Source organism: Ascaphus truei, chromosome 5, assembly GCF_040206685.1.
Source record: "Ascaphus truei isolate aAscTru1 chromosome 5, aAscTru1.hap1, whole genome shotgun sequence".
Classification (NCBI taxonomy): Eukaryota; Metazoa; Chordata; class Amphibia; order Anura; family Ascaphidae; genus Ascaphus; species Ascaphus truei.
The window spans coordinates 12,016,572-12,043,911 of NC_134487.1; the positions used below are offsets into that span (position 1 = coordinate 12,016,572).

General features: G+C 43.6%; 1 protein-coding gene and 1 long non-coding RNA gene across 2 annotated transcripts in view; one reads left to right on the forward strand and one right to left on the reverse strand.

The window, feature by feature from the left end:
* Nucleotides 1-26,295, forward strand: LOC142494821 (uncharacterized). Its single transcript, XR_012801586.1, has 3 exons — nt 1-382; nt 24,605-24,777; nt 26,007-26,295. It is a non-coding gene; the product is annotated as an uncharacterized LOC142494821 (long non-coding RNA).
* The window catches only part of PLXNA4 (plexin A4), a 796,616-nt gene that overhangs the window by 298,535 nt on the left and 470,741 nt on the right, over nt 1-27,340 (reverse strand). The window lies entirely within an intron of this gene.

Sequence of the window (27,340 nt, forward strand, 5' to 3'; positions counted from 1 at the left end):
CAGTTAGGGCAGTTGGTCAGTTGGGAGCAGGATACAGAAGAGGGAGATAGGGCCCCAGGTGCCAGTAGCCCTGGGACTTAGGCCAGCTTTCCCCTGCAGGCCCGAGTTAGTCCCCGACTCACATTAGGCACCTGCAGCTGCATATGGAAGCACATAGTTAGGGACCATTTTTCCTGTGTTGTGCAGGATCAGGGACACAGTGTCTACGCCACGCAGTGACACGTAACTTGTGGTCTGGGATCAGACCACCTACGTTCAGAGACTGTCTATGGAGGGACGCTCCGGCTCAAGACCACCCCACGCGGAGGCGGAAGGCGTCGTTGGAGCAGACTGCCCGTTGACTGTTGTTCAGCTACACCCAGGGGCTGGAGCGCCCAGGAAGGTATCCGCATAAGTGCACCAACATTCACATGTCTCACACTTGGGGGTGGGAAAGGCCATTGGGGTCTGGACAGTGGGACACTGGTGCCCCTGCACCAAAGTACTGTGGGGATATTCCGCGGGTTGGTATACATATATATCTATTGCTTTTCCTATTGATGTCATTGGTTATTACCTCCCAGTAAATACTGTTTCCCATACTCTGTGTGTATTACTAGGCATATTGTCTTGGGAGGGGTAATCCTACTATGGGAGGATCCTTCTCAGGTGGAGGCGCTGTTTAGTAGATATACATACACCCCATGCTCCCCAGTGGCGGAGGATCAGGCTTCCTGTTTGCCTCACAGGTATAGTAGCACACGTAGTCACCCTGACACAGGGGGAAAGGGGATACACAGTGATTAAAACAGAATTTGTTTAGGAAATGATCACACCCATTGCCTCCCAGTATAAATACCACTTTACTCTTAACAATATTAACAGTGTCACTCACAGAATTACTACTATTAAAACCAGCAGTCCGCTCTGATCAGCATTGTCCTTTTTTTGCATTTTATTGAGATCTCTAGGTGCCCTTTCCAACACTTCTTTGTATTTAAAATTGAATGTTTTCTTCAGGAGACATTCGTGTTTGAAATAAGTGTCCGGGAGGTTAAAATGGAGCTCTCCCCAGAGCCCAGTGCAGGCTAAAGTTTACCATGGAAACCACATACGCTAGAGACTGAGAAAATCATGATTTGTAACACTAAAAAACATATATATTTTTCAAACAAGAACAGAACATGCTCACGGGGCAAGATACTAACATTATATTAGTCAAACTGATTGAGGCGTCTGTGGGGATTGCTGCTTTAAGGGTAAACGTCTTTTTAGTTTGTAATTATAGCATTATTTTAACCCACAGGCTGCAAGTAAACCCTGCACTATATAGCAAAACAAGGGGTTAACCGCAAAAGGGTGTTTTTTTTGGGGACTGACACAAGGAAATACAGTTATTAAACCTTTATATTGAAAGGGTTAAAAAGTGTGACGGAGAATAGATTTATACGCTCTGCTGGGGGCCAGCCAAACCTGCTATCAACTGACCAGGCCCTACTGCTGGGGGCCAGCCAGACCTGCCATCAACTGACCAGGCCCCACTGCTGGGTGCCAGCCAAACCTGCTATCAACTGACCAGGCCCACTGCTGGGGCCAGCCAAACCTGCTATCAACTGACCAGGCCCCACTTCTGGGTGCCAGCCAAACCTGCTATCAACTGACCAGGCCCACTGCTGGGGCCAGCCAAACCTGCTATCAACTGACCAGGCCCGCTGCTGGGGGCCAGCCAAACCTGCTATCAACTGACCAGGCCCCAATGCTGGGGGCCAGCAAAACCTGCCATCAACTGACCAGGCCCCACTGCTGGGGGCCAGCCAAACCTGCTATCAACTGACCAGGCCCTACTGCTGGGGGCCAGCCAAACCTGCCATCAACTGACCAGGCCCCACTGCTGGGTGCCAGCCAAACCTGCTATCAACTGACCAGGCCCACTGCTGGGGCCAGCCAAACCTGCTATCAACTGACCAGGCCCCACTGCTGGGTGCCAGCCAAACCTGCTATCAACTGACCAGGCCCACTGCTGGGGCCAGCCAAACCTGCTATCAACTGACCAGGCCCCAATGCTGGGTGCCAGCCAAACCTGCCATCAACTGACCAGGCCCTACTGCGGGGGGCCAGCCAAACCTGCTATCAACTGACCAGGCCCTACTGCTGAGGGCCAGCCAACCCTGCTATCAACTGACCAGGCCCCGCTGCTGGGGGCCAGCCAAACCTGCTATCAACTGACCAGGCCCTACTGCTGGGGGCCAGCCAAACCTGCCATCAACTGACCAGGCCCCACTGCTGGGGGCCAGCCAAACCTGCTATCAACTGACCAGGCACCACTGCTGGGGGCCAGCCAAACCTGCTATCAACTGACCAGGCCCCGCTGCTGGGGGCCAGCCAAACCTGCCATCAACTGACCAGGCCCCACTGCTGGGGGCCAGTCAAACCTGCTATCAACTGACCAGGCCCGCTGCTGAGGGCCAGCCAAACCTGCCATCAACTGACCAGGCCCCACTGCTGGGGGCCAGCCAAACCTGCTATCAACTGACCAGGCCCCACTGCTGGGGGCTAGCCAAACCTGCTATCAACTGACCAGGCCCGCTGCTGGGGGCCAGCCAAACCTGCCATCAACTGACCAGGCCCCACTGCTGGGGGCCAGCCAAACCTGCTATCAACTGACCAGGCCCCAATGCTGGGGGCCAGCCAAACCTGCTATCAACTGACCAGGCCCCACTGCTGGGGGCCATTTGTTAGTAGTCTGTTGTTTTACGGAGTAGATTCTAGCTCATTTAGCACACACGGGGATAACGTTTAATTCTTTAGTAACTCGGTCTCAAGTAGAAAAAGCCCAAGGTCGCATTAATCTGGCGCTGGATCACAGGCTGGGTTCCCCAACCTCAAGAGATCAGTGTCTCATATTAGGGCCACGACATCTTTTATAGCAGTGACTTTGATCAAACCCGAAGATGTCTTTGAGTTCTTTTGTGCACATTAGTCCAGATTTCCTTTGTGAATCACGTTCATCTATTCACTGGACAATCAACAAGCTGCGAAAAGGGCAGATCAATGAGAGATACAGTGTACTTTTGTGATGCTACGCTTGGGCTGTGAAAACCAATTAGCCGGCCACTGTATAATTCCTTCTCTCTGATTGGAAATAAGGAGAGTTCAGCGAGAGGATGGGGCCCCTTGAGGCGTATGCTGCTGTTTGTTTTTGTGGCTTAGGTCCTTGTTTCTGTAAAGCCCCTTCTCTGTGTAGGAGGATAGTTTAGAACCATTCCGTTGAATAGAGCTAAACCCTTATCCAGTATAGAGAAGCGTCTTAGTAGTATATAGCAGGGGTGCGCAAACTTTGCCTGCCAGCCCCTGTGCTCGCGCCCCCCCCCCCCACTTACCTAACATCCGGCGTCAAAGGAAGCGCAGTATCATGTGATCGTGGCGTCGCTTGACACGCGTTGCCATGGCGACGCATCACATGACCCCGCGTGTGGCAGTGGCACTGAAGTCAGTAAGTCTTGCTACACCTGTAGCCTGCCATTAAAGGGTCCACCCTTCAACCATCACACAATAATATGTTGAACTTGGACAGTAGTTTGGACTTGGTCTTTTTCATGGGTAGGGCTGCTTTCATAATAGCATCATCATCAACTTAGAACAAACATTATAACTAACGAGCCTTCGTTCTCTGGGTGCCGGAGAAACCCCTGGACCCAGGTGACATTCCGGGATGGAGATCATGTGATCACTTGTGTAGCGATTACATGGCTGCGACTTGGCGCCCAATGATGGCAAAGAAATACGAGGGCCCTCCTCTTCTGAGGACATGCTCCAGGTCATCTGTGAGTGTCATCTCCCTCATAACATGAGCAAAAGCCGTGACATTCTCAGAGTATTATCAAATGCACTGGAGTGTAGATGGGTGAAGATTGGGTGACTTTCTTGTTTAGTCTCAATATCCCTTTGTATTCTTGGAGTTCAACACAATTGAGTTTTTATTAAGAGATTCTTCCACAAATTCACAATTGTCACCAAGTGGTGAACTTTACCTGACTCAAGTTTATAACCGAATGTTTTGCTCAGATTGAAGTTGCATTCTGGGACATATGTAAAAGACATTCATCTCCGTGTATTTCTAAGCAATATCATTTAAATAAATAATGTCAATCTTGCAAGCAACAAGATACACACATTTGGATTAATAATGTAAAAAAAAGAGATAAACTATTTGATTTTTCATTTTAAAATACTGCAGCGTCAAAAAAAAAATGCAAAATGTTATTACTTCTGTGCTGTGAAAAATCTAATTCTGCTTTAAAGGTTAATAGCATTCTCTAGTGAAAGTGATTGAAAATCTTTGTAGAATGAAGGCCCAGTGCTGCAATAACAGAATATTTTTCCTACTGTCGCCAATCGGCAAGGGGAGCTTGCCAAGAAAAATCATCACTGACCCAGACCCAATGCCGCGGACATGGAAGATTACAGGCTATTTATTTGTGGAACATTGAAGACAGACATTAAACAGTGTGTGTTATCTTCTTCATAGAAGTATTGTTTTAAACCAAACTTTATTTATTTATTTAAAGCGATTTGACGTTTTAAATGTTTTAAAAAAGAGGAGGAAGTCAGCAGATGTTGGTGATGTCATTTATATGATACTGGCATCAATGTAATTTACAGTGCAACCCTCCCTAGATAACAGGAAGATGCAATGTATCGGAATGATCTCGCAGCAGAAAGACTTCTAACACTGGGGACACTGCTCAGGTCTCAAAGGAAATCTTCATGTTAATATCTCGTTCCTTCGTGCCGTTACCCAACAGTTCCTGTCACAGGCACAGTCACAAATGACATCATAAGAAGTGACAGTTCGACAGCAGAGAGATGCAGAACACGGAAACATGGCAGCTCGCAGATGAACAAGTCATGATTCAACGTAACTATTTTATTCAATTGACTCATTTATTTATATGTAGGCCTTTCTTGGTATTTTAAACACAGATTACATTTTTCAATAAAACTGATCCTTCTCTGGGGAGTAGGCCATATTTAAAACCGTGGTGCCAGTGAGTAAATATTTAGATAGTTTTTTAAAAATCCTTTAGGGAGATTTATGGGGAGTGTCACAAGCACTGTTTAACCTACAGTTCCAAAAATATTTCAATTGATTGGTTGTGGCATTCTTGGGGAAAACATGGTCATAGGTAACACCCTTTGCCAGTGAGCCAATCAAGAATAATTTGTTTTCTATCAAATATTTCTCAACAGTTATAGTTACCTGCCAGTCGAAACTATTCATTTTAGCTCCCTTAATCACAACTATGCTCAGAGGGAAGAGATGAATTCACAATTTCAAATGTCAAGCCTCTCACTTGTCTACCAAGAACTATGCTGGTATCAGCGGTGGCCAACTTCAGTCCTCAAGGGCCACCAACAGATCATGGTTTTAGGATAACCCTGCTTCAGCACAGGTGGCTCAATTAATGACTGTGCCACCTGTGCTGAAGGAGGGATATCCTGATACCCCTACCTGTTAGTGGCCCTTGAGGACTGGAGTTGGCCACCGCTGCTTTGGGCTAGTCCTTGTTTCCGGACAACATTTTGGCACTGGTGCTGCTTCCATCTGAAACACTACAGATCATTAACATAGGGACAGGATGCTAAATCTAATCTTTATTTCCACTTCTCAACAACAATTCTCTCAACTGTTGCCTATTGAGATGTGTTGACGAATTCAGTGACCCTATTGCTTATTTATAGTCTACAGTAATGGTGCCAAGACGTACCGTAGTGCCAGGAAGAAACAAATACAACAGCTCCACAATTAAACCAATTAGTTACGTTCAGCAGACAAGTCGCTCTGCCCAGCAAGTTACATCCACTGGTTTAGCCGCAATCCCGATGGCCGTTTTGCTTTGGCGCTTTATTTTTACGGCATTCATTTATATGGGCAGCTCTTCACCATATAAAACAGGGGGTGATAAATGCAGGTCAAGGGTAGGCGGTGAGAAAAACGTGTAAAACCTTTAGCTATTGAACATAAAATCTCAGAGGTACCACAGGGTACACGTATGTGAGTGGATGACAACATGGCAAGGGAGTTCCTATAAGACCGTACAATCTATGTGGTATACTGGGTGACAGACGTACAAAGACAGTACGACTGTGTATAAGCGTCACGGCTATTTCTGTGGCATGCTGGAGGCCCTGTTAACATACCAGGTATGTCATGGCAAAAATGCTTGTTTGCTAGGGAAGTTACCGGGCTGACCAGAGCAGTTGGTGGAGCTCCTCAACTTACCTTTCCATCAGATGTGGGGTGGACATGCTGAAGGTCCAGTGGCACTTTGGCGCTGCCAGGCCCATGGCACTATACATTTTAATTTTGCTTTGCTTAGGGTACGATTGATTAGGGTGCTCGGGACACGTGTATAGCTGACAGCGAGTAAGTGCATCTGAGCAAGCATTTTCTATTCTGCTTAAATGTGTCCCTGAAAAACAATGATATTAAACCCCTTCAGCCATGCATTATACCCTCTGGAGTTGAAGTATAAACATTGATTGACTTCTTTACCCCCCCCCCCCCCCACCCTCCCACTCCAAATAAGCCATAGAAGTGAATGCTTGTGTCCATTTGGACCGCTCTTCTGCCATTGTAATGTGTTGCGGGACACTCCAGCAGTAAAGGGGCTAACATCCGAATGAACCTTGTGCTTTATTTACTCTTCCATCATTTTAATATGGAACCAGGAAAAGAACAAAAAAGCAGCAATCCCACTTTAAATACATATCTTTTTTACAGTGTTGGACCCCAGGAGACATCCATTCGGAGCTCATCTGCATTAGTTTTGCCTCCAGGGACCAGGTACCATCTCCTCTCCCCCTGGTTTCCAAGACACTTGCTGATTTAGTTTCTCTGGTTCCCCCTGGATATTGAAACAGCTGTCCAATAGGAAGCTGCAACAGATAACATTGCGGATTCTTATTGGCTCGCCAGACTAGAGAGGTTTGGCAGCCATATTGAACACGTGAACAGGGAGAACACCGGCGCCTAAACCAGTAAGTACATCTAGAACCAGGAGGTTTCTGGAGATAAACATACAGGGGTTCAGCTCTGAAGAATCCTCCCCCCACCACCGAACCTTTATCAAGAGCACCGGATCAGGAACTCTTGATAAAGGTTCCGTTGGGAGCCGAAACGTTGAGAGTACATTCTCACCTAGCTTATATTGGAGCAGTTTGTGCTGCTTTGCTGACACTGGACACTAGATGCACCTAGAAGGATCTCTACAAATATTATTGTGAGTGCCTTGTCTCTACAATTCCCAGCTCTTTTGCTACTCGTGCCCTCTGCTCTGATTTTCATAGTGGCCCTTTGAGACAAGCCCACCACTGCCAGCCATGACTCAACATGGAACCGTAAACCCAATCTGGCTTCCTTGATCCACATTTATTTTCTGTAGAAATAAAGGATAATGAGAAGCAGAATGCACTGAGCAGCGAGCCACAGAATGTCGCCAGCATTATTACTCCCGTTACCAGCATGCAATGACTGTTCATGGTCCCAAGGCTCAACAAAGTATCCGGCTGTTCCTCCTCCTCTTACCGTGCACCCCAAAACTGGAACAACCTACCGGAGACCCTCACATCCACCACCAGTCTAAGTTCTTTCAAATCTAAGGCTGTCTCACATTTTAATCTGGTCTGTAACTGTTTCATTCGCCCATAATGTATATTTTCTTTAACTGTGCAAGCAATGTGTTGTATATAATGTATACCCTGTTCATTTATGTAACTGTATTTGTAACCATGTATTATTTGTCTTAACTCTGTGCCCAGGACATACAGTGGCGGCCGCCTTAAGTCTCATGCGACTTTCTCCGCAGGTTTTTTTTTCCCGCGCAGCGGGCGCTTTTAATGATAAGCGCCATTAGCGCTTATCTGTTGAAGCGGCCGCCGCCGCGCGGGAAACTCCGTTCAAATCGGAGAAAAGACCCGCATTTATCCCGGCAAGCTTTAGAATAACGCTGGCCGGGACAGTACATGAAAACGAGAGGTAACTCTCAATGTATTACTTCCTGGTAAAATATTTTATAAATAAATAAGTTATCGTTATCGTTACTGCGAGTCCTCGCGATAGCTCCTGAATGCACGAGTTATTTACAGCGTTATTCTGCGTTGATAAAGGTCATAAGGTAGGCGACATCCCTGGACTGGGTCAAAATGTCCCTATTATATGGAGTCAGCTTGGTAATACTGCAGTTTTCATCTCTAAACTGGAGAAGCTGCCACTGTATTTTGCAATTTACGTGCAAGTCTCCCGCATAACCACAGTCTATTAGCCTAAACCTCCAGCCAAGCCGTTAATGAACAGTATGATAGATCAGTGTATCGTCAAGACTGCCAAACACACAGATTAATCCTTCCACGCCATCAAATAGACAGTAATATTCAACATTTGCTATTAATTTCCCAGTATTCCGCAATTACCCTGATTGATTTCAAATCAGGTTTCACATAACACTTTGCCCATCAACACGGTCTCACATTATGCACTAAATATTGCACTGTACTGAAAGCGAGCAACATGCGAGATGTGAGGCCTAACTGATATTAGCAGAGATGGAGTGGAGAGCCTCCTCGTCTGGAAAATTAAAAATAAAGTCTCTGTCCTGGACATTCGGGATGATGAATTTGTTCATGAACTAAAGTCGCTTGCTGTAAAACATTGCGTTGTGGGTGCATTCATTTTTAGAAGCATATGCTAAGGATCGCCTTGTCACATTCCCCCAAATTACTACCGCCTCATCTTTTTGGTGGGTAGCTGTGTCAAGCGCCAAGGCTGTCCATTGTAGGATTACTTTCACTCATATTTGAGCCATGTAGTAATAGAATACTGTAGGTAAGGGGTGCACCAACATTCCCCCCTGCTCACGCCCCCCTCCTTACCATGTCTCCGGCGTCAAATGATGCCGCGGGGGTCACGCGATGTCACGTTGCCATGGCAACGTGATGTCACATGACCCTGCGGCGGTGCCATGGCGATGCGTCACCAGAGACATGGTAAGTGAAGTTGTAGAGGCCTCCCGCGATCCCCCCGCATTTAATTTAAATGCCTTGGGGAAGAGCACTCGGTCTCCTCAACCGCCGCGACCCCCCCCTGAAAAATCTCATGCCCCCAGTTTGCGCACCCCTGCTGTAGGTAACCCCTTGAGTGCCGGGGGCATGTGCAAAGGTGCCTTACTGCTTTCCACTACTTAGTGAACAAGGCCCAGATGCCTTCCCTTCCCGTTGTTCTGCCCCCAGGCTGGCAGGGAAGTTGATTTCCTGATAGAGAGGTGAGACCGCAGCCGGCATTTCAGAGTCCCCGGTACAGAGAACAACGGCATTTAAGTGCGTTTTGGAATGCAGCGCGGTGAAAGTGTCACGAAGGCACCCACCTGGGATCCGCAGAGTTGAGAATACCTTCTCCATGGATTTATTGCTGACACTTGAAATGAAGAAAGTATTTTAGGGGGTTATTTACTAAAACCTCCGGGCTGCAGAACGGGGGTTAAACCCAGTGCAAGAACAGCACTACGTTTATCAAACAGAAGAATCCCAGTGAAAGAGTTGTATCTCTCATTAACCCCTCCAGTGCTGGATGATGTAATAGTTAGTGACCTCATAGTCCCGCAGTGGTGTTGCATGATGCAACAGTTATGTCATAACAGGGGAGACCATCCTTAGCAGCAGCATCTCTCAACATTTTGAAAGGTTGTAGAGCAGGAGTGGCCAACTGCAGTCCTCGAGGGCCGACAACAGGATATCCCTGCTGCAGCACAGGTGGCTCAACCATAATGACTCAGCCACTGATTGAGCTACCTGTGCTGAAGCAGGGGCATCTTGAAAACCTGTCCTGTTGGTGGCGTTTGAGGACTGGAGTTGGCCACCCCTGTTGTAGAGGCTTACCTCCTTTTGAAGCTTAAAAGGGACACCTCAGCCTGTAGATATTCGGTCAGGGATTCCCCCTGAAACCCCACAATTCCCTGGTGTTTGTTTGTGGCTCACGTGGTTTATAAATTACTGTTTCTAAGATCCAGGCTAGTTTGGACTGAGTTATACTCACCCAGACTTGGAATGGGGCGCGGGGGGGGGGGGGGGGGGGTTCCCTTCTATTAATATCGGGAGGGGTTTGCCCCCACAAAATCCCACAGTTTTACTGGGGTATAGTGTTTTTACCCATAGACATTTAATATGGCTGCCTATGGGAAGGCCTTGCACAGTTTTAGAATCTCCCCTGGGAGAAGAACCTAGTAAATCCGATTTTTACAAAGTATATGCATCAATAAAATATCATATATGGTAAAGTGTTCATGCCGAGCTGAATGCATTGTAATAAAAGCGCTGCTTTACTAATTATACGCGTAGATGTTCTGGCAGCTCTAAGGGCAGTGATCATAATGACATACTGTATAGAGGCAAATGTAACAATGCAAAAGTGGGGCAATTCCAGGGCAAAACAATTGCACTGTATGTAACAAAGAAAGAAATCCTATTGATGTCAGTGAGATGTTATTGTTTGATACATATGGAGCACAGGTTGTGTCCCACAATTGCACCGATTTTGCCTTGATACATTTGGCCGATAGATTGTGTCAGTGAAACATTGAATGAAGGATTCACACACGTTCATATTCACGTGACTTTATTCAATGTTAAACAAAAGCATTTGCACTAAAATATTAGTAATATGCGAGAAAATACCGATAGATAACGGTTACAATTATAATCTGCAGGCTCTGGGGAATAATAAAGCATATATTTCTCTAGGTTTATATTAAGAATATTATCATTATTATTATTATTATTATTATTATTATTATTATTATCATTATTATTATTATTATTATTATTATTATTATTATTATTATCATCATTTATTTGTGAAGCGCCAACCTATTCCGCCGTGCAGTACAATGGGGGGGGGGAGGGGAGGGAGTTATGTATATTATAAAAACATTAACAGTTACATACAGGTGAGGACAGACATGCACATGCAGATACACAGAGGTAATGAGGGCCCTGCCGTGATAGCGTATAGTCTAGTGAGAAGGAGGGACGATGATTAAACATGAAGGTAAGGTGGCTGCTCATTGTAGGATAAGGTATGGCTCAGGTAAGAGTATGGCCCAGTCTGACAGCTGAAGCCATTAAAGCTGGGGGGGATGTTACATAGGGGGGAGATTGGTCCAGCCACACAGCTGGTCCTAATGGGTTGGAGGGGGAGGGGGAGTTGGATGTTAGAGGTATGGTGAATAGGCTTCCTCAGAAAGGTGAGTTTTCAGGGAGGTTTTAAACATCTGAAAGCTGGGGGGGAGTCTGATGGTGCGTGGTAGGGAATTCCAGAGAGAGGGGGCAGCACGGGAGACGTCTTGCAGACGGGAGTGAGAGGAGGTAATAAAGTTCGAGGAAAGGCAGATGTCATGGGCAGAACGTAGGGGGCATGTGGGTATGTATTTGTGGATGAGGGCTGAGATAAAAGGGGGGGGGTGTCATAAACCTTGGTAAGTCATTACTGAGGTCTTACATTTAATTCTAGAGGCTATTGCAAGCCAGTGTAGGGATATGCGGAGTCTAGCAGCAGCATTTTGGATGGATTGGGAGAGAAGGACAACGGGACATGATGAGTGAGTGGATTAGGATTTTAGTTGCATCATGAGTGAGAAAAGGGCGTATCTTGGTGATATTTCGTAGGTGGAGACGGCAGGACTTTGCGAGGGACTGAATGTGAGAAATGAAGGAGAGATCAGGTAAGGATTACCCCTAGACTGCAGGCTTGATGTGTTGAGGAGAATGTGGTGTTATTGACAGTGAGGGAGAGTGTTGGTGTAGTGGTGGCAGTAGAAGGGGGAAAGAGTATTAATTCTGTTCTGGACATGTTTAGTTTCAGGTATCAGTGACACATCCAGGAGGAGATTGCAGAGAGACAGTTAGAGACATGGGACAGGAGAGAGGGGGCAGAGGTCAGGGGATGAGAGATAGATTTGGGTGTCATCAGCATAAAGATGATACTGAAAGCCAAAAGATGGTATTAGTTCCCCATGTTCATCAAGTTATTGCGGCTTGAACATCGCTAGTGCCAAAACCTGCGACATTTCTTCAGCACTGTACAAACAATATCAGCACGCAAAGGGTTAATCTGGTGTCATTCTTCTGCTCTGACTTTAACCCAGTTTTGTTGCTGGAAGTCCTTAATAAATAACCCCCTTAGTCCGATGGGTGGAATAGAAATCGCATCACGTGATCATTTTCGAAGAGTGATCACGTGATGCAAAAGTGTTGGATGGTCCATCGCCACAGAGATAACACGACTCCCCCCCCCACCCTGCACTGTAAAAGTTTAAGATGGTTGCAAATATCCTTAGAGTGTGTTGTATATCCTGAGTGCAATGTCATTAGAAGCACTGCCAATGCGTTCCATCCTCTCTTCCAATTGCTTTTTCCAGACACAAAGTTATGGTGAGTAGAAAAAGTGCCCAAAACCTCCACCGCACAGCGTACAGCAAATAAAAATACCATATTTTGAGCACATTCACGTCTCAGACAGGTCTGCAACCCTGCCTTTCCCCATTATCTCTTTGCATAAAAATGCTTCCACTGCAGCAAGAAATTCTGGGTAATGACATGCAAATGAGCACTAAGTGTCACGTTTTGCTTAGTGTCCATGTTACCATTGACCCCTATAAGCGTTTCGCCTGCCGCATCACACATCTTTTCAGCAGCCACAGAAATTGTTTAACTTTAAAAGCGATCAAAATGTGTCTTAAATGAGGAGTCAAACTGTAGGGAATGTTTAACCTGGGTATAAGCTTCACTTTATTGCTACTGTAATAAAGCTTGCTAATAAGAACTGCTGTTTTTAAACAAGGAGGCTGTTTTTAATGCTCAGCACAAAACACGTTTGAGCCAAATTTGCATTTTCTTAATATCCCAAGGTAAATGTTCAACTTCCGAAAGCAAAGCATATTAATCAAACATTAACCAAATAACAGGCAATCTTCCTCCACCCCGTGATCCTCACCGTGCTGCACTAGGGTTTTCTTCTTTGTAATGTAGCTCACATTGCAAGTGTCAAAATAAAGTATAGCACCTTACATCTCCATTAAGCTTTCCTTAACTGCAGCTCCAATACTCAGATGCCTACATACAGGACATGTGAATATTGAAATCATTAACTGACACCCTATTACCATTTATTAATATCGTCCAAAACATATTTTGCATCGCAAAACAATGGAGTCAGAAAGTGATAACAATAAAATGTCAACATTACACTGGAATGGAAGCTAGGGTGGAAATATATGGTTATAATATATATTCGGAGACCTTCTTGCTGTAAATCAAGCAGCTATGATGCTCATAGTTTTACAGCAGATGATCAGCATTATGGTAGATATGAGGAGGTAGAGGATTGGTGATTTCAGTTGGAGAATGCATCTTGAAGAAGTGACTTTTAAGGTCATTCTTAAATGTCTAAACAGTTGGGGAGAGTCTGGTTGTGGGGGTAGGGAATTCCTTAGGCTGGCACAGCCCGGGGGAAAGGGAATATTTGGTGATGATTTCCTAGACACATGTAGGAGCCGTGTGGAAAATCTTGTATCTAGGACTAGAACCTTACATGGATTCTAAGTGATATCGGTAGCCAGTGTAGGGGCTTACATAGACGGAGGGCCAAGGAAGGGCAGTGTCTCAGAAAAGAAGTCTGGCACCATCTCACAGCATTTAGAGTAGAATGGGCTAAAGGAGGCATAGAGAGGAAGACCAACTAGGAGCAGATTGAAGAAGTCACTGTTGGATATTATGAGGGAGTGGATTAGCATCTTGGTGGTCTCCTGCGTGAGAAAGGTGTGGCTTCTGGCAGTACTGCAGAGGTGGAAGCGGTACAATTTGGTGAGGGACAGTAGTGTATGTGTGGGATAAAGGACAGGGAGAAATGGAGGGTGACTCCAAGGCATCAGTTTTTGGGTATTGCAGCTATAGTGGATCATCTATGTGTATAATGAATGTTGGTGTAGAATAGAATTGGTGGGTGAGAAGATGAAAAGTTCTGCCTTGGCCATACAGAGTTGGAGGTATAGGTAGAACATTCAGGAGGATATAGCAAAAAGACACCGTTCTAGAGGGAGACAGAGAGGTCTGGTAAAGGTGATAATGTAAACCAAAGAAGTTGATTAGTTCACCAGCGAGGAGGTATAAAGGGAGAAGAGGAGAGGTCTAAGTACAGAACCCTGTGGGACGTCAACAGAAAATAGAAGTTGAGAGGAGGAGGTACCAGCAAAGGAAAAACTGAAGGAACAGTTAGACTGATAGGAGGTGAGCCAAGAGAGAGCTGTGATAGTAAGAGAGACCTATAAATTGGGGTGTTTGGAGGAGAACGGCATGATCTACAAGGTCAAAGATGGCAGAGACATCAAGTAGAATGAATAATGAGAACTGCCTCTTCGATTTTGCCATTAAAAGTATATTTCTCTAGGAAAGGCTCAGTGGGGTGGTTAAGACAGAATCCATACTGCAGTGTGTTAAGGAGTGAGATAGCAGACAGAGCAACTAACATGCATTTGTATATAAGATATTCTTGTAGTTTGGAAGCAAGAGGGAGACGGGAGATCTGGCAGTATCCGGAGTGGGAGGCTGGATCTATTTAAACGCACACACTGCTGCTTTCTTTAGTATCTCTATGTGTCCCCAGGTTAAAAATTCTATAGCAATATTAAACTGTATTTTCAAACCAAAAAGTAATAATCCAAACACTTCCCGGTCAAATTAGTGGATTTCAGTACGGAAACTCAGACTGCGCAGGGCCCTGATATTTTGTCATTCTCTTCTGTTTGTACTGGCTCAGGACTTGGATGAGCGCGAGGACCATAGGCACTGATGGCGCATAATGGTTACACAATAATAGACTTCCCTAAATCTGTTCCGTATTACTTACCCCTGTGCATGTTTGCAGTAATTTATATTTTTATTGAGATAGCTTTAACAATGCGGGCATTTTCACAGGCATTTATTAATTCCACTGCTGGAGGACTGTGTCATGCATCCATATAGTCATAATGTAATGCCCCAGAAATGCAGTATTTGCACACCAACACTGCCTGTTATATATTATTATACTAGCAATTGGAACATATCATCGGGCCATTGGGGACCTCCGTTGTTCAAGAGAACACAGTTTGAGAACCACTGTTTTCAAGAATGAAATTTCATGATCAATATATTATTTCACAGTACTTGAAATAAAAAACTGTCCGGGAAAATTGTGGACAAGAAACCTGTCTGTTACATCATAGATTTAATTCAAACAAAGTCAGAAGGGGAAAAAATCAATTGCCAGCAATGGCCAGAAGGCATGAGACCTGCACTGGGACCTAACGCAGGGCTGTTGCAGTTTTAAGTTTTATAGCTAGAGAAAGAGCTTGGCTTCCAGCCAGACTCACTCAGCTCTGCTCATATGGTGTCTGTTCATCAGAGAGTCAGTAGGAACCTCAGTGGGCCTAAAGAGTCTGTAACATAGATTGTAATTCATCGCAAATGGGTTTAAGCAAGGAAAACACATCTTCATGGGAAGAAAGAACAGAACAAAGCTAAGCCATTTACTATTGGCTTTATATTTAGAGAAAGGTTCATTTGCTGGTTTCGTTCTGGCATAAGAAATTGTTTCGTTTTCTACATGCATATTCCCTGTTATATAGATGGCTAAATTGATGTGCCATTTACCTGGAAGTGAAGAAAAAGCAACACAGGGCACCACGGATTTACTAATCTACTTATTAAGCCAAATAGCTGTGCGACGTTTCGACCTACATAGATCTTTCTCCAGTGACAAGTGGCACTTGAGAAAGACCTATGTAGGTTGAAACGTCGCAAAGCTGTTTGGCTTAATAAATAGATTAGAAAATCTGCAGTGCCCTGTGTTGCTTTTTCTTACCATATATACTGGATTACTCACAGGCCAGCCCTGATCACAGGAGCCCCGTAACTGTATTACTGATTTTATTTATGGTGTGTAGCAGGTATCATTATTCTGCATTCACCTGGAAGTCGCATGGAGGCGGATTATCCTTGTGGTTTTCAGCACTGTTCTCTAAAAGCACTGACTGACCAAGTCATTTTCAGGCTAGCACTAAAACGTTGATTAGAAAATGTTTTGGGTACATACACTTTGTGCAGAGAGTTTTTCCCCAACGTTACATAAGACACCTCAACGCTTTGTATCTTTGTCAGTAGCTTAAGGGACAAATATAACTTCTGATTCCCAGATATAGGAATAAATAACAACTTTCGCCATTTATACCTAATCCTAATAACGAAAATTCCTTTTCCTGACCAATCCTTCCCAAATTCACTTACAGGTCTGACTACTTTTTAAATAGATAATACATCCCCTATTAGAGAAATAAAAACTGCCTTAGTCACTTACACCTTACCAACAGGTGGACAGCCGGTTCATATTTATAAAGAAAATACTCCCTGCTTGTGCTAAGAGCTGTGGGCACATAACAACCTGTATAATATTTTACCTGGTATTAATCTGGTATTTTCCGAGTTGGTATTAGTTGCTTTGAGCAGAGATGGTTCATACACAGCATATGCCCTAATTTTTGAGCCTAATATTGATTTATAGAAACAAGCACTATCTTCTGTATTACTGCTATGGATTAATGAAATGTGGTATGTCTTAAAGATGGCAAGAAGAATACATCTCAACCGGGAAAAAAATATCACTCATTAGCATGGTGGCTTTTGCACTGTACAGTAAGCCTAGGCAGAATTCTGATGTGGTTGAATGCACTGATCCAAAACAACATACTGTAGACATCACTAGATGGTTATAGGGCAATACACCTCTTGATAACTATGAGATTCTTGCCTTATCTTATCTCAGGGGTGCTCAACTCCAGTCCTTTGATTGAGCCACCTGTGCTGAAGCTGGGATATGCTGGAAACTTGACCTGTTGGTGGGGTTTGAGAACTGGAGTTGAGCCCCCTGGGTTATCTGACACTTAAACGTCTTGCATTTTTATCTGTTCTGTTTCTTCTGTGCTTTCAGCGCCCCAGCCTTTATATCCCCTTCTACTCCTCAAAAGAATAGTTACCGAGAGAATGGTGCGGGACTGACATCGCGTTCTGCACAGATGTTAATGAACCTGACCTTTCAAGAATTCACAAGCTCTTAGTTACATCTGCAGAGACAATGATATTTATAGTCATAAAAACTATATTTTCAGTCCACGGGGGGGAATAAAACAGAATAGGCTTTGAAGATGTTCATAAATACATTTGTAGTGGTTGGATCAATGATACGAAATGCAAGGCACGTATTTTTTTTTAAACAGGAACAATTCATGCAATATTCTTCGGTACGTGTTTTTTGTTTTTTTTTAATAAATCAGTCCTGTAGTATTAGATAATAATTATGATTTTTTTTATTATTCAACTCTTAATGCCATTTTTCATGAGTTTTATTATACTGAGCGTCCTCTGATTTCTATAGCAGGGTTTAGCCCACCAAGCAGTGCAAGATATTTGCAACACTTTCCTGTTTATGATCATTTGTTGCCAATATTTCCAGCAGTTAGAGCTGCAAACTGTAACACTAGATAATGTTACCTTAGTAATACAAGAATACATTGTAGCTGCTGAGTTACACTGACTGAAAAATGTAATGAAACTGAAAGGCAGCCATTTAGTGAACCCTGGGAAGCAGGATTTTGCTGATTGATCACAAGAGAACAAAATCGATTGGCAGCTTAGGTCATTTGTTTCAATAAAGGTACTCAAAGACTGCATCGCTGCATTGCACTCGCAGCCTTAGGCTGCGCTTATAGTGCCGGCGACAGCGACGTGACGTTGCAACAAAACAAAAGTATTGCCGCCGTTGCGTGCGCTTATAGTAGAAGTGACGCGACGGCTTAGTAGCGATCGCTGGAAGTCAATTTGATTTTTCCAGCGACCACAGCGTGACGTCACCGTCGCGTCGCTGGCGCCGGCACTATAAGCGCAGCTTTATTCAACACGCAGTGACATCACAGAAAATGGAGCAGCCTGTGAGAATCAAATCAAAGTTCAAAAATGATTTAAAAATACTTGTAGTGTTTTACTATTTAGTTTATTTAACTGCATCAATCACCCAGATAGTTGCCCTTTAAATATGTCACTGTCATTATACACTTTGGTCCTAGAATGGATCGCAATGTTAACCCTTTGAGTTCCCTATGACACACCATGCATGTCCCCGGCATGCACATACATACAGGGTACTGCTGTAACACATACAGGGTACTGCTCGTTTTCTGGGGTGGGCAGATTATATTCGCCGCTTCAATGCGCTGAACGCAGTCCCAATGAAAGTGCAGTACTCTTATGACATACCGTGTATTATTTATTTATTTATAAAATATTTTACCAGGAAGTAATACATTGAGAGTTACCGCTCGTTTTCAAGTATGTCCTGGGCACAGAGTAAAACAAATAGTACATGGTTACAAGTACAGTTACATAAATGAACAGGGTATACATTATATACAAGACATTGCGTGTACAGTTAAAGAAAATGTATATTATGAGCGTATGAAACAGTTACAGACCAGGTTAAAATGTGAGACAGCCTTAGATTTGAAAGAACTTAAACTGGTGGTGGATGTGACAGTCTCTGGTAGGTTGTTCCAGTTTTGGGGTGCACGGAAGGAGAAGGAGGAACGTCCGGATACTTTGTTGAGCCTTGGGACCATGAATAGTCTTTTGGAGTCTGATCTCAGGTGATAAGTGCTGCAGGTGGTAGGGGTGAGGAGCTTGTTCAGGTAGTTGGGTAGCTTGCCCATGAAGAATTTAAAGGCAAGACAGGAAAGGTGAACTTTGCGCCTAGACTCTAGTGTTGACCAATCTAGTTCTTTGAGCATTTCGCAGTGATGTGTGTTGTAGTTGCATTGGAGAACAAAACGACAAATTGAATTGTAGAGGGTGTCAAGTTTGCTAAGGTGGGTTTGAGGAGTCGAGCCATATACTATGTCTCCATAGTCAATAATTGGCATTAGCATCTGCTGTGCAATACGCTTTCTGACCAGGAGACTTAGGGAGGATTTGTTCCTGTAAAGTACCCCTAGTTTGGCATAGGTCTTGGTTGTCAGGGTATCAATGTGCATCCCGAATGTTAAGTGGGAGTCAAACCATAAGCCCAGGTATTTAAAACTAGTGACAGGTGTTAGGGTGGTGTTAGCTTTGGTTCGAATCAGGAGCTCAGTCACTGGAAGCTTTACAAATTTAGTCTTGGTCCCAAATACCATTGTTACAGTCTTGTCAGTGTTTAAAAACAGTTTGTTTTGGGAAATCCAGTTTTCGAGTGTCAAAAAGTCAGATTGAAGTATGTGTTCAAGGTCGGAGAGGCTATGGCTGTGTGCATATAGGATTGTGTCATCTGCATACATGTGTATTGAGGCTTCCTTACAAGCTGTGGTAAGACCATTAATGAACACTGAGAAGAGTAGGGCCCCCAGACTATCCTACGCTATTAATGATCATTTTGTAGGAGGAGATTGTTTTCACATCTCCAATGGTGCGGTGAATGCAATCCCCATGGTAGTGTAGTAATCATATGATATAATGGGTATTTCATGCTATTAATGCTCATTTACTAGGGTGATGGGGGTGTATTATGTTCATCGCTCAATCAGAGTGAAAATGGAGATCTACCCGTGACCACGTGGTCGCTATCCGAAGCGATGACGTGGTTGAGTGATGCCACCAATCTTCCAAAACCCAAAGGGATACAAATGCCTGTCTATGTCTCAACTTAACTCCAAAAATGTCTACTGGCTCCCTTTATACAGAACCCCCATTGTATTGTTTTGCCACTAAATATTGGTCCACCAAGTGCTACAAAATCATGCATTCTGTATGTGTAAAGCAAATACATTATTGTATAGAAGAATGGATGTCTGGACATTGTGCACTGTTCTACACGATTGCCAAGTGCTGTATAATACGAGTCTAGTGCACCTCCCAGTTCACAGGTTTTAGGTCTACCCATTCAATGAACAGTTAGTCTCAGTTCAGAGAACACTTAACACACTCTTCGTGTTTATCATCACTTGCTAAAAAATGCCCAGGTCCCTCAGAAACTAAATGAAATTTGATTTGCTCCATTGCTTATTTGATTTCAAGAAAACACATATTCCCTCAGCTTTGTAATTAGACTTCGATGAAAGTAATTAGCTAAAACCCAATCCACACAGAAGTCCAAAGCACTAGCTGACTACCTAAATAGCAGCGTGTGCATCTGTTCAAACCTTTGGATAACAATATTAGTTTCTAATATTTATATCAAATGTTTTGGGGCAAGATAGATACATTGAGATGTATAGTCTCATGTGGTCCCGAGACAGTACGCAGAACATTTCATGCAATTTATGGCATCAAAGCTGCAGACCAAGCAATATCCTGAATATGTGTGTTTTTAATAAATCAGTTCTGTACTATGAGAAAATACTGGTAGCATTTTTTTTAAATTTCTGAATGACCTTTTTAATGTATTATAATGTAACCAGCATTTTTTGTTTCTATAGCAACCATTTACAAAGTCACATCCCCTTCTTCTTCTGAAACAGGCTCTGGCACACCCCTTTTTGAGCCCTGCCCTCTGTCTAGCAGTGCACCGATTGTATCTAGTGACTGCCTGGTCTCATTATGTTCCACACAGAACTTTGCATATTTGGTTCTCTTCTGCTGCACTGACAGCCATTTACTGAACCCCCGAGCCAAATATTCGCCGATCGATCACAGGAGAACGGATCGATCGGCAACTTAGCTAATTACTTATCATTGTGTGTTCTTTTACATATTAAAGGGGAAAAACAGCAGCTTGGACTGCTGCTTTAAGTTAGTAGAGCTTGAAATCTAATGTTGGTGGCTAAAACACAGGGAGCTAAAGTGACTTGCCCAAAGGCACTAGGATCTGACAATGAGAGTCACCAAATCCAAAGGTTATGACGTTACAACTTAGACACCTCTTCTGTCTAATGAATGAAGACTTAGGGCAGGGGTTCTCCACTTCGGTCCTCAAGATCCCCCAAAAGGTCAGGTTTTCCGAATATCCCTGCTTCAGTCTTCGAGCCTGTGATTGAGCCCCCTGTGCTTAATCAGGGATATGATCTCATACAATCCAGGAGGAGCATATATGGGAAATAAGAAAGAAGAAAATAGTGCAAATTTAAGTGCAGGTGTATTAACAATGGGTGAGATATGGATAGAAGTCTTGGCTCTATGGTGTTCCTACTTACAAGATGATAGAGATAAAAAAGCCTCTTGCAGTTTGGGCTGCAACCCCCGTGATGATGATGGTGTGTGATTCTCCCTCCAGGCTTTTACCCTCAGTAGGGCGGAACGGTATGCAAAGGAATAGGAAAAGCACTACATAGCGCGATCATGTGGGTAATGTACTTTATATAAAAAACAAATATAAAATGTGCACTTACAATGTGCTAGATAAAATCAGGCATGTTACACAAACTTAGTGTGTTGTGGATCAGTCACCGCTCTCACCGCCTTCCCCTGGATCATCCAAGTGTCCTCCGTCTGCAGTGTTAAGTCGCAGCTTCCCTGTCAGCTTTGCATCCCGGTAGGCGTCTGACGTCACGGCTCTGAGGTGCGGCAAGAACTACGGGTCCTCCACTGGTTCAAGAATCTTCACTCAACGCGTTTCGCCCAGCCCACAATTTGTGACTGCTTCCGGCTTCGTCAGGAGTGTGGATTCTTGTGTGTCCATGTGTCTTATATACCTTATTTAATTACTTAATTTAAAACAGTACTAAAGCACCTGTGTGCAGTATAATCGGGCAAGGCTGAACTCATCAATATACACATATTTACAGAGTTGTAACCGAGAGATAACATCAATATTAATACAATGTATAACTAACATTATGAAACATCATCAAATTTAGAGATTCAGGAGTACTACTGATGATGTTTCATAATGTTAGTTATACATTGTATTAATATTGATGTTATCTCTCGGTTACAACTCTGTAAATATGTGTATATTGATGAGTTCAGCCTTGCCCGATTATACTGCACACAGGTGCTTTAGTACTGTTTTAAATTAAGTAATTAAATAAGGTATATAAGACACATGGACACACAAGAATCCACACTCCTGACGAAGCCGGAAGCAGTCACAAATTGTGGGCTGGGCGAAACGCGTTGAGTGAAGATTCTTGAACCAGTGGAGGACCCGTAGTTCTTGCCGCACCTCAGAGCCGTGACGTCAGACGCCTACCGGGATGCAAAGCTGACAGGGAAGCTGCGACTTAACACTGCAGACAGAGGACACTTGGATGATCCAGGGGAAGGCGGTGAGAGCGGTGACTAATCCACAACACACTAAGTTTGTGTAACATGCCTGATTTTATCTAGCACATTGTAAGTGCACATTTTATATTTGTTTTTTATATAAAGTACATTACCCACATGATCGCGCTATGTAGTGCTTTTCCCATTCCTTTGCATACCGTTCCGCCCTACTGAGGGTAAAAGCCTGGAGGGAGAACCACACACCATTATCATCACGGGGGTTGCAGCCCAAACTGCAAGAGGCTTTTTTATCTCTATCATCTTGTAAGTAGGAACACCATAGAGCCAAGACTTCTATCAATATCTCATCCATTGTTAATACATCTGCACTTAAATTTGCACTATTTTCTTCTTTCTTATTTCCCATATATGCTCCTCCTGGATTGTATAAGATCAAATCAGACTTATTGGAACCCGTGAAACAGGTCCCACCAGAGAGTTTGAGCAGGGTTATAATTTACTTGAATATTATTTGGCACATATGGTATATTGCACTAATTAGTTGCACTTATAATTGTTCACATAATCTGAGTTGTTTGCGCCTTAATTCACTTTAAATCACTATACACTTAATCAGGGATATCCATAAAATCTGACCTGTTGGGGGGTCTTGGGGACCGGAGTTGAGCACCCCTGACTTAGGGGTTTATTTAAATGTGATAGAAACTCCCATTCAATTCAATATAGCTTTCTGTGTCATAGTTCCCCAACCCTCATGGTCACAGTTTAATGTTCAGCCCACTTCGGCCCAAATCCTCAGAGCTCCGTTAACTCCAGATTCATAACGGCCGTTATCAAAATTGCTAACATAGGTTTTTGGTGATATTTTTGGTTCCCAGTCCAAAACAATATAAAAAGTAAAAGTCCGGCTAAATCAGCACCCTGGACACGCCCAACACGTTTGCCATGACCCGGCGATAGACCCTGCGAGCCCCGTACAGTATATCTCCAGGTTTAGCTATAACCTAAAAAAAGAAGTGCTAAGTTCTGCGCTAACGTTAACGGCCCACTGTGGAAAAGCGTTGAGATTTTCCACACCCCTTTTGCATTTCATTATCACCAATGGTCGTTAAAGCTATCAATAAGACCGGCCTTAACGCCTAATTTGGGAAGCTTAGAGGATCCCCGTTAGCACTAAACAAGGTGTTCTGTGGATCTGGGTCTTAGTATGATACAGTATGAATGCTATTAAAGGGACCAGCTTCCGTAAGGCTCATGTCAGTCGCATTTTTAATGAGTTTAAATATAGGTAATTAACACCATTGTTGCAAAGATTTTTTTTTAAACTTTAAACTTCTAATGTCTCCACAATAACCCACTGCTTTGGAATGTTTTTACAATCTTTACCCAATCTCTTTTGATGTTTTTAAACTTTTGTACCTCCATGCAAATCGTTGATCCAGACTTTTTTCCATTTGCTGTTTTGTTTTGATTAATGATGGCAGCAAGAAATAACGGATTATTTACAAGCCCAATAATTACCAGATAGGGTGAGAATTCAGCAGGTCCGAAGAAAACAGAAACATTTTATACAAGAAACAAATGAATGAATAATCACTTTTAAGGGCGGTGACATCCTTCTAAGGAAATTGATTATCACAATAAAGTTAAAAAACAAAACATTTTTACGTGTAATTGTCCGCAGTGCGGGACTGCCTCTTTATACACTCCGCAATCCTTCCCCAGCTGCTCCGCTCCTTCTGCAACAAACTGGAAACTTGCAACTCTGTATCCTAATCTTTTAATACCACAGTGAGTTACAATGATCCATCAGATGTTAAGAAACCCAGATGGGGCATTGATGCTCTTCAGAGGGTAAGAGGGATATGTATCTTATTGCTATCCAATTACCCGTTGTTAAACTGACACACAGGGACAACAAAGGGATGGGCCCCAAAGTCTGCAGATTGAAAGTGATGTGACGATGTTCACTCAAATAAACTACTCAGAGCCAATCAGGTTTTTTCTTCTTCTAATTGCCTATTAGTTGTTTCTTTTTTATTCCTGGCCCTTCTTTATTTTACAATCCCCAATCGAAATGAAACTGAATTATGGGGCACCCACACCAAATATACTCATTAAGATAAGTGCTTTGGTCTGTCTCCAACTATCATATTATGCGCAATGAGATACAAACAGTGAGGCAGTTCGGATCACTGCGAAACAAGCACTAGTTCATGACCCCTTGTCTTTCCCTCCTTAGCTTAGGTTGTACTAAGTTCTATCGCTGAAGAGTTCAACCCTTTCTTCGCAGCCCCTACTCACTGCCTGGATTCTGAATATCGGTGATTATCTTGGAAGGAGATGAAAAGGAAGGAGAGGGAAAAAAAATTGAAAATCAATATCCCGGGGTCGATAGTCTCAGAGAGAGAATATTGGCTCATGCGACAAAGAAGCATATATTCCAGGAAGATTACTTGTTCATCGGTAATGAAAGTCTGTTTTAATTAAAATACGAGCAGGGCTTAATTGTCCATTCATGTCTTGTATTGTGATACATTTGAATTGATCTCTAGCTCAAATGGCCTGTTGGTTATGGTATATTGTAACTTAGCAAATGCAAACTACTCTGCTTGGTATTGTGTCGTGTTCATTATCTCTCATAAAGATGAGATGTACTGTGGTGGTGTTTTTTTTTAAAGAGGTTACTATATTGGGGAATTTAAAGGATTTCCAATTGGTAACTGGCTATTGTTGGCTGTTCTAAGGGTTTGTCAGGAAGTCAGTACATTTCTTAGCTACTCAATAAGTCTAACTTCCACTAATTAACAGAGGAGTTTTTACGCATTCAGATTCCATCGTTAGAAGGCGAGATGTTTTTGTGTAGTTATCATGCAAGATTCGGAATGAGGATTTCTGTACAAAAAGTGTAACGTGAGTTTTGCTTAACATAAATGATACAGTAACTGGCAGGGACATCGGTGCCAACGCACCGAGCCCCACGGGCACCGAGGCCCTGCGCTCTTCCCCACAACAATTATTGTCAAGGGAGAGCGCGGGGCCTATGTAACTGTCTCTTACGTTGTCCAGCAGCATCGCCTCCTGCAGCGTCTCATTGTCATGGCGCCGCAATGTCACATGGCGACATGATGCTGCGTCATTGGAAGAGGAGATGCCACGCCGGACAAGATAAGAGGCCCCCTACAATAAGCCCCGCAAAACTCCCAGCTGACCCCGATGACAACCCAGACAAAGCGGGAGTCTCTTGAATTTTCAGAATTTAAAAAAAGGGGGAAAAAAAGCAAATGCAAGTCCATTTTTTTCAACTTATAAAAGGACAAAAATTAGTTGCGCAAATAACACAGAGCTTGCCTTCAGCTGGGAATTCATCTCAAAGTTATTATACACCGGTCCTTCTTACTTTTCATCCTAATACTACCTGTTTTTAAACCTATGTTTCACATATTATTTCCAGGTAGAAATAACGTCTGCAATGAAAAGGCAGTGGATGCATGGGGCAGCCACCCAGCAGTCAGTATGGGAGAGAAAACAAGTGAATTGAATTGAATATACCATGGGGTTAAAAAGATTGCATCCCATCTTATCCGTTTCAACGTTTGCAACTTTGTATAAAAATAATGAAGCTACTTGGTTAAAAAATAATGATGTACAATTTCTGTAGGTGGCAATTAAGATGTCTGCCTCTGCTTGTTTAGCGCTTCACCGCCAGAGATGCCAGCAATAGCATGGGACGAGGAAGAGGAGGAGGAGGAGTGCAGACATTGAAGTCAACAGATAAAGGTGTTAGAAGTTCAGTAACCAGATCGAAAATGAAAGATTTGACAGGATTGTTCGAAAATCCCGTTCCTAAGGATTCCGAGTTTGATGTGGGCTCTCTGAGAATATTGATGAAATCCTTTCTCCTTGCATCATAGTGATAATGTCATAATCATGTCAGAAGCTTCGCTACCTCTCCTGTCCGGCCCAATAAAGTTTCAGTTCATAATGGCTTGAATAGTTACTGTTATTACTCATTGATTTTTCCATTCCGTTTTACTCTTCCAGCGCACTTGCCCAGGCTCGAGCCTCCTATTGGTTTTATGTATTTACTTTGGAGGAATGCCTTTTTATTTTATGGTTTCATTACACATGCCAAAATCAATATTGTATTAAGTGTGCCACTCAATAAGTAAGCGGATGGTTCCTGACCTGGATCCCTTCCTGGGGGGAAAGGACCACACTTGCATTAACCTCTCGGTCGCGAGAGACAGTGCCCCACCTTACACTGCAGGGCATGAACGGAATCTTCTATACCCGGGGCTCTTCAACTAGTTCTCCAAAGGATCAGAGTGTCGGGGGAACAGCTTATTACAATAGAATTTTGTTTTTCATTTAAACGTTTTCATAAATTATAAAGGTCACTGGGGAAGGGTACAAAAAGTCAGGATGAGGGGGTGGTGGTACAAGCCATATACGTTTCTGTTTAATCATATATTTACAATTCAGATCAATTACATTGACATGTTTACATGATCAAATTCTGATATGTTGTGAATATTCCCAGGGGAGTGCAATTGGGTTTCAGTGTGAAAAGCGGCACCATGTGCAGTGTGACGTTAGCGGGAGCAGAGAGTACAAGGGACACATCAAGACCCTTTGTGGGGCGCCAATGGAGGAGGCCGTCTCCATGCACAACTGTAAAGAGAATCTTAGATGTTTTTGTTTCGGGTCTGAAATGCAATGTTATTGTATTCATTCACATTGGTTAATAACTCTTAGGCTGCGGCCACGCTGCCGATGGGCGCGCTTGACGCGCTTACTTCTGTGAATCTCAATCTGTACGGCAACGCTCACGCCGTGGGTACCCGCTCGTGCACATACGCTCTCCCAAGCTATGCGCTTGGGGAGACAGAGATATTTTATTTTCAAGCGCGCTGAAGGGTCACATGACCCATCAGCAACCAATCAGCACCAGTCAATGCACACAGCACACAGCCACGCACCCACATACACTGCCACACACACAGCCATATACACACCCACACAGAAA